Source organism: Mauremys reevesii, linkage group 1 (genome assembly GCF_016161935.1).
Source record: "Mauremys reevesii isolate NIE-2019 linkage group 1, ASM1616193v1, whole genome shotgun sequence".
Lineage (NCBI taxonomy): Eukaryota > Metazoa > Chordata > Testudines > Geoemydidae > Mauremys > Mauremys reevesii.
The window spans coordinates 74,672,138-74,688,266 of record NC_052623.1 but is presented as its reverse complement, the minus strand read 5'-3'; the positions used below and the strand labels follow the sequence as shown (position 1 = coordinate 74,688,266).

Genomic DNA, 16,129 nt, shown 5'->3' with positions numbered 1-16,129 from the left:
GAGGTCAGCAAGAAGATTACCATTTCTAAAATTAAAACTCAAATACAATATTCCCTCAGACCAATAGAATAACAACTTAAAATGGGTTTTGGAAGCAGAATCAATCATTCTAATTTGGCTGTAAAAGAAAAGTCTTCATAGCTTAAAGCTATCTCAGTTAGAGCATGACCCTTTCAGTTCATATGTTCACAGTGGGTTTGCCCAACATCTTTCAGAAAATTTAAGCTATTGAGTCTGATCCTAGATATGAAAAGGCTATTGCCTAAAAATAGATAATAGAGGCATTTCATCATAGTGCACTGCTGAAGATCATGATTTTTTAATACAAATCATTATTCATTCAATGGCACTATTCAGGTGAGTATGTGCTACTCAACCTAATAAGGGGTGTAGAATTTTTCAAGTCACATATTGAAAAGGTTTTATTCAGCAGTGGCCTGACAGTCAACATTACTTGGTGATCACACTTATCAAGCCCTGGTTCTTGAAATCCTACTTATCACAGAAAGACAAACTGGCCTTAGGTGTTGTGATGCTGAATCTTTCAATACCTAACTCTGAAGCACCTAGCATCACAGGAAGAACACAGAGATCCACAAAGGCTGAGTCAGGTATCTAGGGTCCCTGTACAATGAGCAGGGAGAAAGAGGTGCCTTATGATGTGATCCACAAAACACATCACACTAATGTGGATCTGCCTAAGATAGCCAATAGGAGACACTGCTGACAGAAGTAGCACATGCTAAGCATGCTGCTTTCATTCATAAGTGCCTACGTCTCTCTATTTGATGCCTCTCTCTACTTTAAATCCACAAGCCAGGAGAAGCTAAGCTTTCCTCCACCTAACTAACGTGTGAGGCCCAATTGGGTTGGCATGCTCATAGGCCTCTTAATGTCACTCAAATCGGGTGCAGGAGTGGAAGAAAGGAGGCCAACCACCTCTCTACTAACCTTTAGCCCAGTGCCCATGATACTCAGATGGAATGTGAGAGACACCTGGTTCAAGTTCTCCCTCTGTGTGGGGCAGAGGAGGAATCTGCCATCACTCAACTGAGTGCTCTAACCACTGCACTAAAGATCAATTCCCACTCACTTAATATTTCATTATTCAATTATTTAACCACAGTGCAATAGCTTCAAAAAGAGAGACTGACAAAACTCCACATTAGAATATCTCAGGCATCGGCAGTCTTTGGCACGCGGCCCATCAGGGAAATCTGCTGGTGGGCCTGGATGGTTTCTTTACCTGCAGTGTCCACAGGTTCAGCCAATCACAGGTCCCTCTGGCCATGGTTTGCAGTTCCACACCAATGGGGGCTGCAGGAAGTGGCACGGGCTGAGGGATGTGCTGGCCGCCGCTTCCCACAGCCCCCATTGGCTGGGAACCAGGGCCGGCTCCAGGCACCAGTGCAGCAAGCAGGTGCCTGGGGCGGCAAATGAAGAGGGCCGGCATGTTCGGCTCTTCGGCAATGGGGTCCCTCACTCCCTCTTGGAGGGAAGGACCTGCCGCCGAATTGCTGCCGAATAATGAAGCGGCGCGGTGGAGCTGCCGCCGATTGCGATCACAGCTTCTTTTTTTTTTTCCTTCCCGCTGCTTGGAGTGGCAAAAAACCTGGAGCCGGCCCTGCTGGGAACAGTGAACCACAGCCATTTGTAAATTCATTGGTCTTATCAGTGCAACGTAACAATGCTAAAGGTAATGTCCAATGGCTCTTCACTGCTCATAAAATGACCTAGATATCTCTACATTCCTACCCCAGCAATTTAAGTCCAATGTCTTTACAGAACACATAGTATTTACTTTTACATAGGGAATGATTTCTCAGTAGAAGAGTCAATGCAATGCCTGAGAAGAAAAGATGTTCTTACAAAAACAAAGGGGCTCAGGACATTATAATCCTAAATGGAACCACTGTCACGAAAGAACTATAATACAAACAACCAGGCACTTTACAGTGATATATATGGTCCTTGAACAACCTCCTAGCCTCACAAGTACATGAATAGAGTTTAGCATCTAAAACAGGTGGCTGGAACAAAGCTGTTATACATTATAAATGGCAAACAGAACAAAGGAAACTCAGGTCAAACTGTCAGCCCCCACTGCAGCCTGGTTACTCAAGGTCTCAAGACACAATAATTTCCAGGGTAATAAAATAAGGTATTTGATATGCTTATGCTCCAAAATATGTCAGTCTATTCAGATGCTACATAGGTCAACTCTTACTCATTGACAGATCTTTTACAGTATGGTGATAAAAGTGCTAGGTGCAATCTCACTGGAGCAACACTGATGTTTATTGATACACCATTCCTAGCCTGATAACTGAAAATACTTGTTAAACACCTTGGGAAAGATCACTAATGTGTAAGCTGTAGAGAATGATGCTCCGATGACCTATAACTGTACTAAGTTTTTTTACCTGATATGTTTTGATAGCCAAAGCAATCATGGCTAAAAATAACACTTTCTAATATTTATTAGTTTTATCATTTATATCATCACCCTAAAAAACTTGCCTTTGATAAAGTTATCAAAGGGCAAGTCCACACTACAGCACTATATTGGTGGAACTGCACTAATGCAACTGTGCCACTGTGGCGTGTCTGGTGAAGACCAGGGGCAGCTCTAGGCACCAGCAAAACAAGCTGGTGCCTAGGGCGGCAAAATCTAGGGGGCGTTTCCTGCCGTCGGGGGGGGGGGGCGGCAGGCTGGGCCGGTGGACCTGCCGCAGTCATGCCTGAGGGAGGTCCACCGGAGCCCCGGGAGGACCGGACCTGCCGCAGGCATGACTGCGGAGGGGGCGCTCGTCCCGCGGCTCGGCTGGACCTCCCACAGGCATGACTGCGGCAGCTGAAGCGGAGCCGCCGGACCCGCGAACCGTCCGCAGCCACGGGAGGTCCGGCCGAGCCACGCGGGACCAGCGGTCCCTCTGCAGTCATGCCCGCGGGAGGTCCACTGCTCCTGCGGCTTCGGGGCGCCTCCCACGCATGACTGCTTGGGGCGGCCAAAAACATAGAGCCGCCCCTGGTGAAGACACACTATGCTGATGGGGGAAAGTGCTCTCCCATTGGCATAATTACTCCACCTTGGAGAGAAGTGGAAGCCATGTTGGCAGGAGAGAATCTCCTGCCAATATAGCACCAGTGTGGACAGTACAAAACATGTGTCATTCGGGTGGTGGGCTATTTCACACCCCTGAGCAATGTATAGTGTAGACCTACCCTCAGCGTTTGCAATATACCCTTACTAATGAGACTTTTGCAGATACTGAAACCAGAGGCAGGTCTTTTAAAGTGCCTAGTCGATTTAGGGGCACAAAACCAATTATATTCCACCACTGTGCTCTGGAGGCTTTTAATGGTCTTGTACTCCTAAATTTTTTCTGTTAGTCTATAAGGTGCCACAGGATTCTTTGCTGCTTCTACAGAACCAGACTAACACGGCTACCCCTCTGATACTATTTTTTTTCATTGCTTTTGAAAATTTCCCCCAATTTTTTGCTCCCACTCAAATACCTGGGAAACTATACATACCATTCTGGGCACCCTGGATTGGCAATACTTCTCCACTCACAAGCCTCAAGTCCAGGAGTTTAAAACAAAGAGACCTTTATTAGAGGGGAAGAAGAAGAGAAGAATTAACTCGGGAAAGTCAGAAATTAATAGTGTATTAGGCGAGACTCCCCTGCCCCCACCGGGTTGTCTTAACAATGGTACCGACCTCCACCCTCCTCTGGCAGTTGTGAGTGGCTGATACATTCCAGCCACTTGCCTCCTCCCCACTCTGTTTGGTGTCCTTGGTTGGTGGAGTCCAAGAATTCTAGTAGATCAGTCTTCAGTCCCTAGGGAAATGCTACCAGAGCTGCTCTGTGGGCTCTACCACCTGATCCAGTTGAGGTGATTTCAAATTTGTTTCTGGGTAAGGAAGTCCACTCCCAAGTCCCTCAGGTAGGCTGCCGTGTTCCACAGCTTCAGCCCAAGCCACCTCAGTGCTCGCACCCAAATCACTCTTGCCTCAGTACCAAGGGCACTCAGTACATGCTGCTGGCTGCTCCCTGACTAACCACTGCTAGGCAACCAATGAGCCCAACTGCACTGCCTTGGAACTGATGGAGTAGTCACAGCCCCTGACTGGTTGCTGATTTAGCAGCCCTGCTTACATGCCTAGGCCATATCACAGCTTAGTAGCTTCTCATTGTGTGACACACCTGTAGCTGGCTGTGTTCTTGATCCAGCCCACTTCTACTCAGATCCCTGGCTCTGCTGCTGCCTTATGACTCTGGTTGACCCTCTGGCATTTGTCTTCTGTCCCCTTGGTACTGACCATCGGCTCAGTCCTGGACTCTTCCCACCCTGGACTCTGGATTATTAAACTGAACTTTCATTTCAACCACTAGGCCTGGCTGACCACAGTCAGGTAGGCTACTCTCAATTGTGCAACATCTAATGTTTTATAGCTACCTCAGCATAGCTCTATAGAGAGGATTCAGAGGCATATCGGACCCTAAAGAGTCTTGACTACCAGAGAGCAGTCCCAGCCTCGTTTTTTTATGGATGTGCCAGGCTTCCCTACCCAATGTCCTGGAATGTAGACTCCCTCACTGCAGGCACATTTGGTGCAGTTCTTTTGTCCTTTAATTTTCCAACCAGGACAGTAACATTTTATTGCCCCAAATTCAAAACTTAATTGTATTTTAACTAAATAGTTGCATGCCTGAAACGTAAATAAGGCCTGGCCCAGTCAGTGATTTCCCCTAGCACACCACTGGAAACCAGCAGAGAGCTTGCTCCACTGTGGAGACCCTGCCCACCTGGAGTTCTCAAGCAGCTCTGAGCTGCCCCTCTCTCTATTCACCAATGAGTGTCAACAGTGAGCTTCCTATTTTCTAGCGCTCAGGCCAGAGGGCTTACAGTTATATTTGACAACTGGCATTCTTGGCAAGTATTTTGCACCTGCTTTGCACTCAGTTTTCACAGGCATAAGTGAAAACAAGTGGTGCAAAGCAGTGGAGAATCAGGACTAATCTTTTGGTCTGACGTTTATGAAATTAAGGCCACTTCACACTACTATGCCATTAGAAAGGGGTCTCGGTTTAAAAAAGAATCAAACCCTTTATTCTTATTTTTAGAAGTAGTTGCAACTAGGATAGTGTTCAATTTTCTTCACCTGTCATTCTTAGTGCTTACATTTCTTTATTTGTATAAGATACAAGGTAGCTGGTAACATAAGCAGCCATTTTCTTCTTCTAGCAACACTGAACCCTGTCTACTTCCTTTTTTCAGGTAAAAAATCCTTTGGAAACCAATTAAAGATTTGCCACAGTAATGATTTCGGTATCACACCCAGTTATGTAAACGGGATGACTTTGGTTTATGCTATCTGAGAATCTGGCCCATCACATTCCAAACAATCTCTTTTTTTCCCTCTCAAATTAAATACCAAGAATTGTGTACCTTCATTTACCTTCATTTCAATCAGAAAAGTTAGTTTAATTAAAATTCTCATTGACTTTCATCTGCTCTGACTTTAATAGGATCCTGGGGTAATACAGTATGTTGAAAATATATACGCCAAATAATTGTGATTGTACAGCTTGTGTGTGTGTATATGTGCTGTGTTATGTAAAATGATCTCTTTCTAAATAAGATTATACTCTCTATGGACCTTTCCCTGTTTGCATATTAAATGAATAAATAAATGGGAAAATAGGTAACTTTTTAATTTGTACGAAAGCTTTCGCTACTTTGGTGGAGTTTATACATGTGATTATTAATATTTTCTTTTCACCACCCTTTAATATAAAGAACAATCTATTTTATATTGATTTTAATTATTTATTATACTATTACTATCAAATTCATCAGGAAACTCTGACTACTTTGTACTGCTATGGTGAAGCGAAGTAGCTGAAGGAACATATATTATCCATGTTCGATATGGTTAAGTCAGACCGCTCCATCTTGTTGGATATGGTTAAGTCAGACCCCTCCATATATTTTATTTTCAAATACAAATTGTGAAGGATTTCATGATTTCATAAAGGTAGCTGTTTGAAACCCTATTCCAGTGGTGGGCAACCTGCGGCCTGTCAGGGTAATCCTCTGGCAGGCCGCCAGACCATTTGTTTACATTTGCATGGCCACCCGCAGCTCCCAGTGGCCATGATTCACCGTTCCCAGCCAACGGGAGCTGCGGGAACTGGCACGGCCGTGCAAATGTAAACAAATGGTCTGGCGGGCCACCAGCGGATTACCCTGATGAGCCACGTGCAGCCCTGGGCCACAGGTTGCCCACCACTACCCTATTCCCTGATCCTATTAAGGGAATCATATGGGTGGACCCACAGTGAAGTCAATATGCCAAGCATCGCCCAAGGTGTTATCTTTGTAGAGCTCGGACCCTAATATGAAGCATCCCTGTCTTCATAATAAATCTAAAACTCATTGAATTTTAAACAGGGTCATAATATGTGCTGGAGTTCTAGGTCATCAAACACTGATTCTCTCAAATTATAATGCATATTTTTGTTTGGGAAAACTAAATTATATTCATTTTTCTTATCAGAGACATGACACTCAATTTGTGAAATCTAGTATCAGCAGATAATACTCAGGTAAAATTGTAGACAAAGTAAAGAGTCAGAACATGTATTGTGTGCTGGTCAAGGAGGGTTTGTTTTCTTTGACAAAACAGCAAAATAATTTCATATATGTGGTAAAATACATTTAATCTCCAAGTACAAAGGATATATTTTAGACTTATACATACATTCATTAAAAATATACCTGTATTGCCTGATTTGGCACTCTCTGCCAATTCTTAAATACACATTACATTACTGGTAAAATCTGTAGATGACCCAGAATTAGTGGAGGGGTAAATAATAATGGGGACAGGTCAGTTATAAAGACTAGCCTAGATTGTTTGGTAAGGTGGGTTCAATTGAACAACATGTGTTTTAATACAGTCAAATGTAAGGATATCTACGAACAAAGAATGTATCTCACATTTAGAAGGCACGTACCATATCCTAGAATGTGGTATGTCTGAAAAGGACTTGAGAACCATGGTAGATACTCAGTTAAATGTGAATTCTCCTTTCGGTGCTATAGCTAAAAGGGCTAAAACAATTGTTGGATGTAGAAGTAGGGGAATATCAATTAGGAATAGAGATGATGTTCAGTATAAAGCATTTGTGAGACCATTACTGTAATAGTTAAAAAAACATGCTGAAAAAGTGGAAAGAGTTCAGAAAATAGCTACCAGGATGATTGAGAGCTGGAATACCTGTTTTATATTGAGAGTCTAAAGAAACTGAGTCTATTTGGTTTACTCAAGAGAAAGCTGAGCAGTGTTTTGATCACAATCTGTAAATGCTTATATAGGGGAGAGATTTCCGACAGTAGACAGAGCTATAATTTAGTACAGAGGTCGGCAATCTCTGGCACGCGGCTCACTAGGGTAAGCACCCTGGCGGGCCGGGCCAGTTTGTTTACCTGCTGCGTCAGCAGGTTCGGCGGACCACAGCTCCCACAGGCTGCGGTTCGCCGTTCTAGGCCAATGGGGGCGGCAGGAAGCAGCGTGGGTGAGAGATGCGCTGGCCATGGCTTCCTGCCACCCCCATTGGCCTGGGACGCTGAACCGCGGCCAGTGGGAGCCGTGATCGGCTGAACCTGCTGATGCGGCAGGTAAACAAACTGGCCTGGCCCGCCAGGGTGCTTACCCTGGTGAGCCACATGCAAGAGGTAGCCGACCCTTGATCTAGCAGAAAAAGCCATGATAAGATCCAATGGTTTGAAAGCTGAAGCTAGACAAATTCAGATTAGAAATAAGAAGCAAAATTTAAACAATGAGGATCATGAACTCTTGGATTCACTGCAGTGGATAGCTTTCTAAAAAATATACTATAGCTCAGACAAAAGTTATGGGCTTGATTCAGAGATTACTGGGTGAGGATCTTTGGCCTGTGTTATACAAACCAGATTAGATGATCATAATGATTGGTTCTGGTCTTCATATCTATGAAATACAAAATAGACTGCTCCTTTAAATGCCTTTCAGACATTAATCAACATATGCATCCCAACTAGCAATAAACCAGAAGCGTAACACATACTAATAGACCCTATGCAACCTTGACATTGGAAAACACATACTAAACATAACACATACTAAAGATCTCTAGGATCTCCCATCAACTAAAAACCATAATCATTTTGCGTCTCCTTATACTATGTGCTATACACCTGGTAAATATGTTGTACTGTTAGTATCTGGATATATCAGGAGTGGTAATTACAGTATTATTAGAAATCCAGTTACTATAACCCTTTTTCTCAGATCTGTGATTGATTTGTCAAGGCCAGGTTAAAATAACATCCTGGACTATAACTAAGGGTCAGACTTTCCAAATTATTTGCTGTCAGTGTTAGAATGAAGAAGACTGAATAACCCAATACATGTAATTAAACAATAATGATCTTTGCTAAGGCTTTTAGCAGTCATGAGGTGATACTGAATGTAGGGACTCTGTTGTTCTCTGCTGCTGGTGAAAACCAAACAAGGTTATAAATGTTTCACATTTAAAATAAAAAAAAAGGCTTTAAAGTGTCACCTAAAACATTTTCATTGTTTTTGTAAAATCCCAGTCACATCTGATGAAAATGCATTGTTCTCAAGGTACTGAGATCTTTTATTACGATGTCTTGATATCAAAACTTCTTGCTAGAGGGTGGGTGGCAGAATATTTTCAGTGAGTGCCCATAGGCTTTTTGAGTAGGACAGAGCTGATCAAAAACTTTCCATAGAAGATTTTTTCAACAGCAAAAGCCTTTTCTAACTAAACAATATTTAAAATCATATTAATGATAAAATAAAAAAAATAAGTGTTCAAAACTTTTCAGTTTTGATGAAAATTTTCAAAACAAATGGAACCCACTGCATCTCAGTTTTGATTTTTATTTATGTATTTATTTATTGGATTGAGGTTTTCTGCTTAGAATATCATTTCCCTTTCTTTTTCTTAAAAAACTAAAAAAAATAAAAAAACCTTTTATTTTTGCTGTCTCCCTCCCATTGCAGAGAAAATGGGAGAAATATTTTCCCTCCTTTTTCTACTTTTTTTCCAAGTTAAACACACAAAAACCTTATATAGAAAAGTGGCATTTAAAAGTGACTATTTAATGATTTATCCACAAACAGTCACTGGACCAGAGACCAAGGCAGCAAGTGGGATAATGACTCTGAAGTACAGTGGCTATGGCCGCACCTGAGAGGTGGGGGACCCTGGATCCACTCCCCCTGCTCCAATTGCTCTTTCATTATTTAGCCACAGTGGAGAGACTGAATAGCAGCATAGCCCATAGCAGCAGAATAGCCCATAGCTCAGTGGTTAGAGATCGCCTCTGAAAGGCGAAAGACCTCTATTCAAATTTCTTCTCCCCCTCCACTAGAGGGCAGAATTGAAGCTGGGTCTCCACATCTCAGGTGAGGGTTCTAACCATGGGGCTAAAAGTTATTAGGTGAGCACCCCTCATCCTCCAAGATTTTGAATGGGACCTGATCTGGTAGGCAGCATGGGTAGTGATCTGGAGCCACATGGGAGATAGACATTCAGGCTCCTAACTTCCCTGGTTTGGGATTTGCTCTGGAGCTTAGGAGGGAGATAGGCATCCAGCCATATAGAGTAAGGCACCAGTACATTTTTTCAGAGGCAGAAAAGTAGGTGCCCAGGGAACTTTCGTCCTTGAAAACTTAGGAACCCAGTGAGTTCAGGATTACAGTGGAGCCAAAACTTATACCTAAGCACCTAAGTCTCAGGTTATTAACTTCATGGATTTTATCCTAGGCAGGGAATGAACAATACCACACCTTTGAACATGAGGTGACTAGATACAGAGCACTGAGGAAGCTTGGCCTCACTATCTGATTTTTGGAAACAGTACATGAGCATTGTTTCATCAAGCTGGAGGGTCCTGCAGCAGTGTTTTCCCCACTTTCCACAGCCTTCTTTGTCAGGCCACTTCTCTTACATCATTCTAATCCTGCCTAAAAACTGATTTTTGATGTGACCTCTGACAACAGTGTTAAAAAATTCAATTGACGAAACCACCAAAAGGTTTATGTGACTTAGTAATAACTATGATATTATTTAAACCCTCATCTTTCCTCTTTCCATCCCTTTCACCCTCTTATTTTTTGCCTGTTTACCATCCTCATTTGTTTCACATCACAGTTAGACTGTAAGATCTTTGAGAGGAGCTGTCTTTACTTGGTTCTGGCAGGTGTCTAGTATACTTTTCGGTGCTTGAAAAAAATAAATATTTCTCATTCCATTTTGCCTGACCATGTTTCCTTCCCCAGAGGTGGTGTCATGGGTGTGCTCACATGTATTGTGTCAGTTGTGTGACAGTGGGGCAGCATGTGTGTTGTGAAGTGGCTTTCTCATACCCATTCCAGGTCAACATGGCAGTAAATCAAGCACTGCATTTTTATTAAGCAAGAGGGCCACAGAATGTGCACCTCTCTGTGGAAAGTAAGTAGTTATTTATCCCATAGTTTACAGAAAAGGAACTGAGTCAGGGAAAGTAAGTGACTTGAGAAGGAAACATTGTGGTCCAGGCAGTGTGCATGGGGCTGCGAGTAAAAAAAAACAGGTTTCTAATCCTGGTTTGAACACTGAGTTGTTGTATAATCCTGGGCAAGTCTTAACACCTCGAAGCCCCAGTCTGTTTACCTTTCTGCAAAATGGAAGCAGTGCTATTTATTTGCCTCAGAGAGATATCAGAAACATAACTAAAAAATGTACGTAAAACACACGGTATAATTAAAGCCAATCATTGGCAGAGGTGGGACTGCTGAAATTCCTGATTTGTAGTGCTTTATTGAATCCAGATACTGTGTGTGGGGCGGAGGTGGGGCAGAAGAAGGAATCATGGAACTGTGCAAATTTGAAAATAATTACAATATTTTGTGTACTTTATATGATGTTTTGTTACTGTGACTGTCCCGTTAGAGTGCTTTCAAGTTAGATGCTCTTTATTTACTGTCCTTGGGAAGCAGTCATTGCTAATTTTAGATGCCACCTGTTGAGACATTATACCCACTATTCTAGCTAAACAAAAAGATTCTCAGTAGTACTCTGTTTGGGATAGATTTCATGCAATATAGACACTTGTATTGGGCATACACAAAGGAAAGATTTTCCCTAATACATCTTGAGAGGTATTGAGTATGAGATGGACTATGCAGGAAAGAGCAGCATACTCCCTAGGGTGGAACATCTTAGAACTACTTATGTAAAAATAGCTCCTGACTCTTACAGAAAAGGATAAAATAGCCTCACTGACCTCCATCCCATTAGTGCTCTTCCTTTAACTTGCAAGATGCTTTGTTGTTAAATGGCAAACATTTTAGTGGCTTTTGACAGAAATCATTTTTGATATGCATCCCCCTCACAAATACACAGAAACCTACAGCAATAACAAAGAGGGGTTAAGTATCAGAGGGGTAGCCGTGTTAGTCTGGATCTGTAAAAAGCGACAAAGAGTCCTGTGGCACCTTATAGACTAACTGACGTATTGGAGCAAAAGCTATATAGCTAACTTGCTGAAAGAACTGTTTGTCTGAGTTCGGAGACATAACTAGATATTTTAGTGCCTGAGGCACATTTGCATCCCACAGAGGCAATGCATGGGGGGGGGGGCATGTACTCCCCCCCTCAATTTCTATTATTCATTTAGCACAGAGGTTTTCAAGCTGGTGGGAGCCACCTGGCCCACTTGGGCCCCTGGCTGTCTGCACTATGGTAGCTGTGGTGCTGACTGGCTGCCCAGCAGCCTCCCTGCCCTGCTTCCCAAGCCAGGCCACCTTTGCATGGCTGGGCACGCCCTAGGCAAGGTAGATGACACAGCTCTGACCTGCTCCCCACCACACTCTTGCCTCTCCCTTGAAGTCAGCCAGTGATGCTTCCTGGAGCCGGCCCATGTCCACGAAGCCTGCTGCCAGCAGCAGAGACAGGAACGCCAGGGCAAGTATCAAGTGAGCGCTTTGGGGAGCATCTTATAACAGCTGGGCTCATAAAGCTATTTATTGATCCCAAGCTGAAGTCCAGGGCCAAGAATTATTAGGATGGTGATGTTGGCCTTGATGTGTTGTACAAGAGTTAGATACCCTTTGTCTGGACCGTCATATGCAGAGGGGGTGTTTGGAAGGATTTTGGCAATTGCCTGAGTCCCATAGTTTGAACTGGAGGGGAAAGAGGGAGTTAATCCTATCTGAAGAGTCATAGATTGTCACTAATTGGGTTTCATTCAATATTGGGATTCTACAGGATAAGTGTGTTATGTGTTCTAACCCTTTACATACTTGTTTAAGTATGGTTAAAGCAAATCAAGTGTGTGTTGTCAATTCACTGACTTTGCCCATCTCAGCACATATTGCAAATATTCTCTTTCAAAATGCCAAACAAATCAAAGACATAGCTTCTCTTATGTGACCATTTTTCCTTTGGTCCAATACATGGCCTAAAAATCACCCAACTATTTCCATATTGGGATGCTGGGTACCCCTACCATGTCAAAATTTGGGGGAAAACACATGGAGATGCATTTAAAATTGACTTTATTGAAACTAGTGAACTATAAAACTATGAACAAATTAAAACTTTCCTAGATACAAAAGTTCACTGCACATTACTGATGATGTGGTCTTGCTGCTCCCATGATCAAGCACACTTTAAGAAAGCTATACATTAAAAAGTCGAACTGACCTCATATTTAGACACTGAAAATAGATAGCAACAGAAACAACATAAAAATGGCAGTAAATGGCCACTAGCTTGAACAAATAGAGCAAATGGGTGACATATGTTTTGAACATACAAAGTTTTTATACGTTGCCACATGTTTGATGTGTTTTTATGGCTCATTCTCTGCCACAGATTTAACAGCTTCCCTGTTTCTTAGGCTCTGTGTCGGAATCAAGCACACTAGATGCTGCTTCCCTTGAAGCCTGAGGTAAGGCAACAATGTTCCTTTCCTGAACCTATGGTTTCACCATTTCTGTACCTATGTCCCTGAGAAACATCCATTTCTTATTCAAAGATTTATTATGCCGTGAGTGAGTCAACAAAATCCAATCAATATATATGCAATCAGACATGCATTGTCCAAAATTTTGCAAAAAACACAATTTGGGACATCATTTATCCTTCTGTTTTGTGGTTTTTGAGGATACCATCTTGTCAGAAGTGTCCACATCTTTTTTTGTTTTGTTATAAAAACTAATGTCTGGTTTTCTTCAGCCCCAGATATGGAAACATATGAGTGCAGAGATTATGGCATTATTCCCACTTTGCCCTTTTTGGCTACATAACTCAAAAAGGTCAAAGTGCAGTGGCCTGGTCTTTGCTGGTTGGGAAGGAACTGAGCAGAAATTTTAGGTTTATTCATTCTCATTGTGCGAACCAAAGTAATTTTTTCGGCAGCAAGTACCTTGCAAGTCCAACAGTGGTGAATAAATTGTCCCTTCTAAAACTTGTGTTAATTTAACCACATTTCTTGTCAAACTTCCTGTTGCTGCTGCATTCCCCTCTCGGTCATTGTATATGTCAGCATTTAGGGCTTGTCTACACTACCAGCCAGATAGACAGGCAGCGATAGATCCAGCCGGGGTCGATTTATCGTGTCTAATATAGATGCGATTAATCAACCGCCAATCGCTCTAGCATCAATTCTGGTACTCCACCTCAGCGAGAAGTGCAAGGGGAATCGACAGGAGAACGTCTCCCATCGACACACTGCCGTGAAGACCCCACAGTAAGTAGATCTAAGTATGTTGAGATCAGCTATGTTATTCATGTAGCTGAAGTTGAATAACTTAGATCGATCACCCCCTCTAGTGTAGACTAGCCCTTAAAACAGAAGAAGTTGTAGAATCACAGCATAGCCAGAATTTAATGCTCTACCTGGCTGGTTTTGAAGGCATATATTGCCTGAAAGGACAGTGACCACGGAAAGCCACCAGCTGTTCATCAGTGGTGATGCTCTCATAGGGAATCAAACACTTAGGCAGAGTACCAGCAAATAAAGCCCATATCTCTGAAATAGGAGTAAGCTTGGTAGTCTTGTTTTGGCTTCTGCATGCCTCTCTGTTGCTAAAGTGCAGGACCTTTTGTTATGGTTTAAAATCAGTAGACTCAGAGACTTTAAGGTCAGAATGAATCATCATGATAATCTAGTCTGACTTCCTGCGCAATGCAGGCCATAGAACCTCAACCACCCATTCCTGTAATAGACCCATAACCTCTGGCTAAATTTCTGAATTACTCAAATCATGATTTAAAGTCCTCATTGAAATATATGGAGTGACATGGTGGCTTTGAATGGTCATTGAGTCTTCAGGGTCATTTGACCACAGCTCCTCTAATATTTCTCTGCTAGATCTATAAACATCTGCTAATATATGCCATCCCAAGTGGGCACAAAGTTATGTCTCAAGTACTGGCTGCCAAGTACTCCCAAACAACTCAGCTCCATACTTGCTACAGAATGGGAGAATGAGATTTAGCATAGCCTGAAGCAAGAAAAGCTGCAAGCATAATAGAATGTCCCTGACACACTGTATGGAGTACTTCATCATCCTGGAGCAAGGGTCAGGATGCTTCTGGCTGTAGGTTTTGCTGGCATCTGTGCTGTCTTTTCCCTTTTTCAGCTTTATTCTTGGACAGGTAAAAGTCAGCAGGAACATTCTGACTTTTCTGCACAGCAGTATCTCTGGAGTCAGTTTCCTCAGTGATTTCATCTTCCATTTCTTCCACACCACCACCATGCAGCAGGACCCCATTCAGAGTCATCACCTCCAATCTGCACAGTGTCAGAATCATCGGTTTCCTCTGTGAAAATTCTCAGGCACTCTTCATGAGATAGAGCTTTTCTTGCCATCTTGTCTCCCCCATAGGAGAAATACACAGTGAACGGAACTTTCAAACACAGCCATGGCTATTCATGGTAATAGGGCAAAAGAAGTTAAACTGAAACTGCTTTTCTCAACAGCGAGTCTTCTCCCCAGCAACAGCATCTGTCAAATTTGGGCTTGCCAGCAAATGTATCTGACAACTGTGGCTTACCCAGAAACTCTTCCTAGCAAGTGTAGGCTCCCCATAAAATCAGTTTGACAGTTTTATCTTCAAAGAAATTCTGTTTGATAGACAATTTTGTTGATACATGAGGCAAAGGTTAGCTGGGCTTTCAGGGACCCCCAAGAGCTTTTTGGTGTATTTTTTTTTTGAAAAACAAAAACCAATGACACTTTGAAACAATGCTGAAAGATTCATATAATTAGTGCCTCAAAATAAAAATAAAACAACAATGTGATGCTGGAATACCTGCATAATTAATTTGGAGTCTACCTGACCCCAATACCTTTTGAGTAAATTTTTGCAACACTAAAACCACAACAGATATGCAGACAAAACCAATGCTAACAGATTTCCCTCATCGTAGTTTGAGAATACTTAAAGAAAAAAGGCAGTGGTGTACCTGTCATGCTTTATTTAATTTTTGTACATGTTTGGGGTCCAAGAGGCCCTCAAAAATCTTGAAAGTGTAGTACTTTCATTTTTCCCATAGACCCCTCTATGTTAGTCAAGCTGACACCATTATCTTTGAATAGACCTTTTCTGATACACAAAACCCACAAGAAATGGGATGGTAAAATCAATGTGGAAAGATACACCTCATTTAAGTTTGAGAATACTTAATTTACGAAAAGGAACAGGTTTGTCACAAAAAAAATTATTTACATTTTTGGGTGTGTTGGGGTCAGATTGACTCCAAAACATTAGGGGGCTTAAATCAAATTTCTTTTTTTAACTTATTGTTAATATAGATGTGAATGTTAATGCCAGTGATCATTTTAATTGTAAACAAATGACTAACATATCCTATTCAATTTTATGAGGACCTGACATAAAATGTGTAGCTTTTAAAAATAGATTCCAATATGTATCCACCCCATTATTCACTGACTCCGAATTATATTTGCTTGAGGCATCTCAATGCATTCTCCATTTTTCTACTAAGACATCTGATTTCACTTTAACTTTATCCATTTATTAATTTTTTT

The 16,129-nt window shown here is 42.1% G+C and overlaps 1 long non-coding RNA gene across 1 annotated transcript in view; it reads right to left on the bottom strand.

Moving 5' to 3' along the window:
- Positions 1-11,476, bottom strand: part of LOC120384991 — a 56,348-nt gene extending 44,872 nt beyond the window's left edge. The window contains exons 1-2 of the long non-coding RNA XR_005589189.1: positions 11,353-11,476; positions 3,538-3,611 (exon numbers count right to left, since the gene is read on the bottom strand). This is a non-coding gene — a long non-coding RNA (uncharacterized LOC120384991). The remainder of the gene's footprint in view (positions 1-3,537; positions 3,612-11,352) is intronic.
- Positions 11,477-16,129: the final 4,653 nt, after the last annotated feature.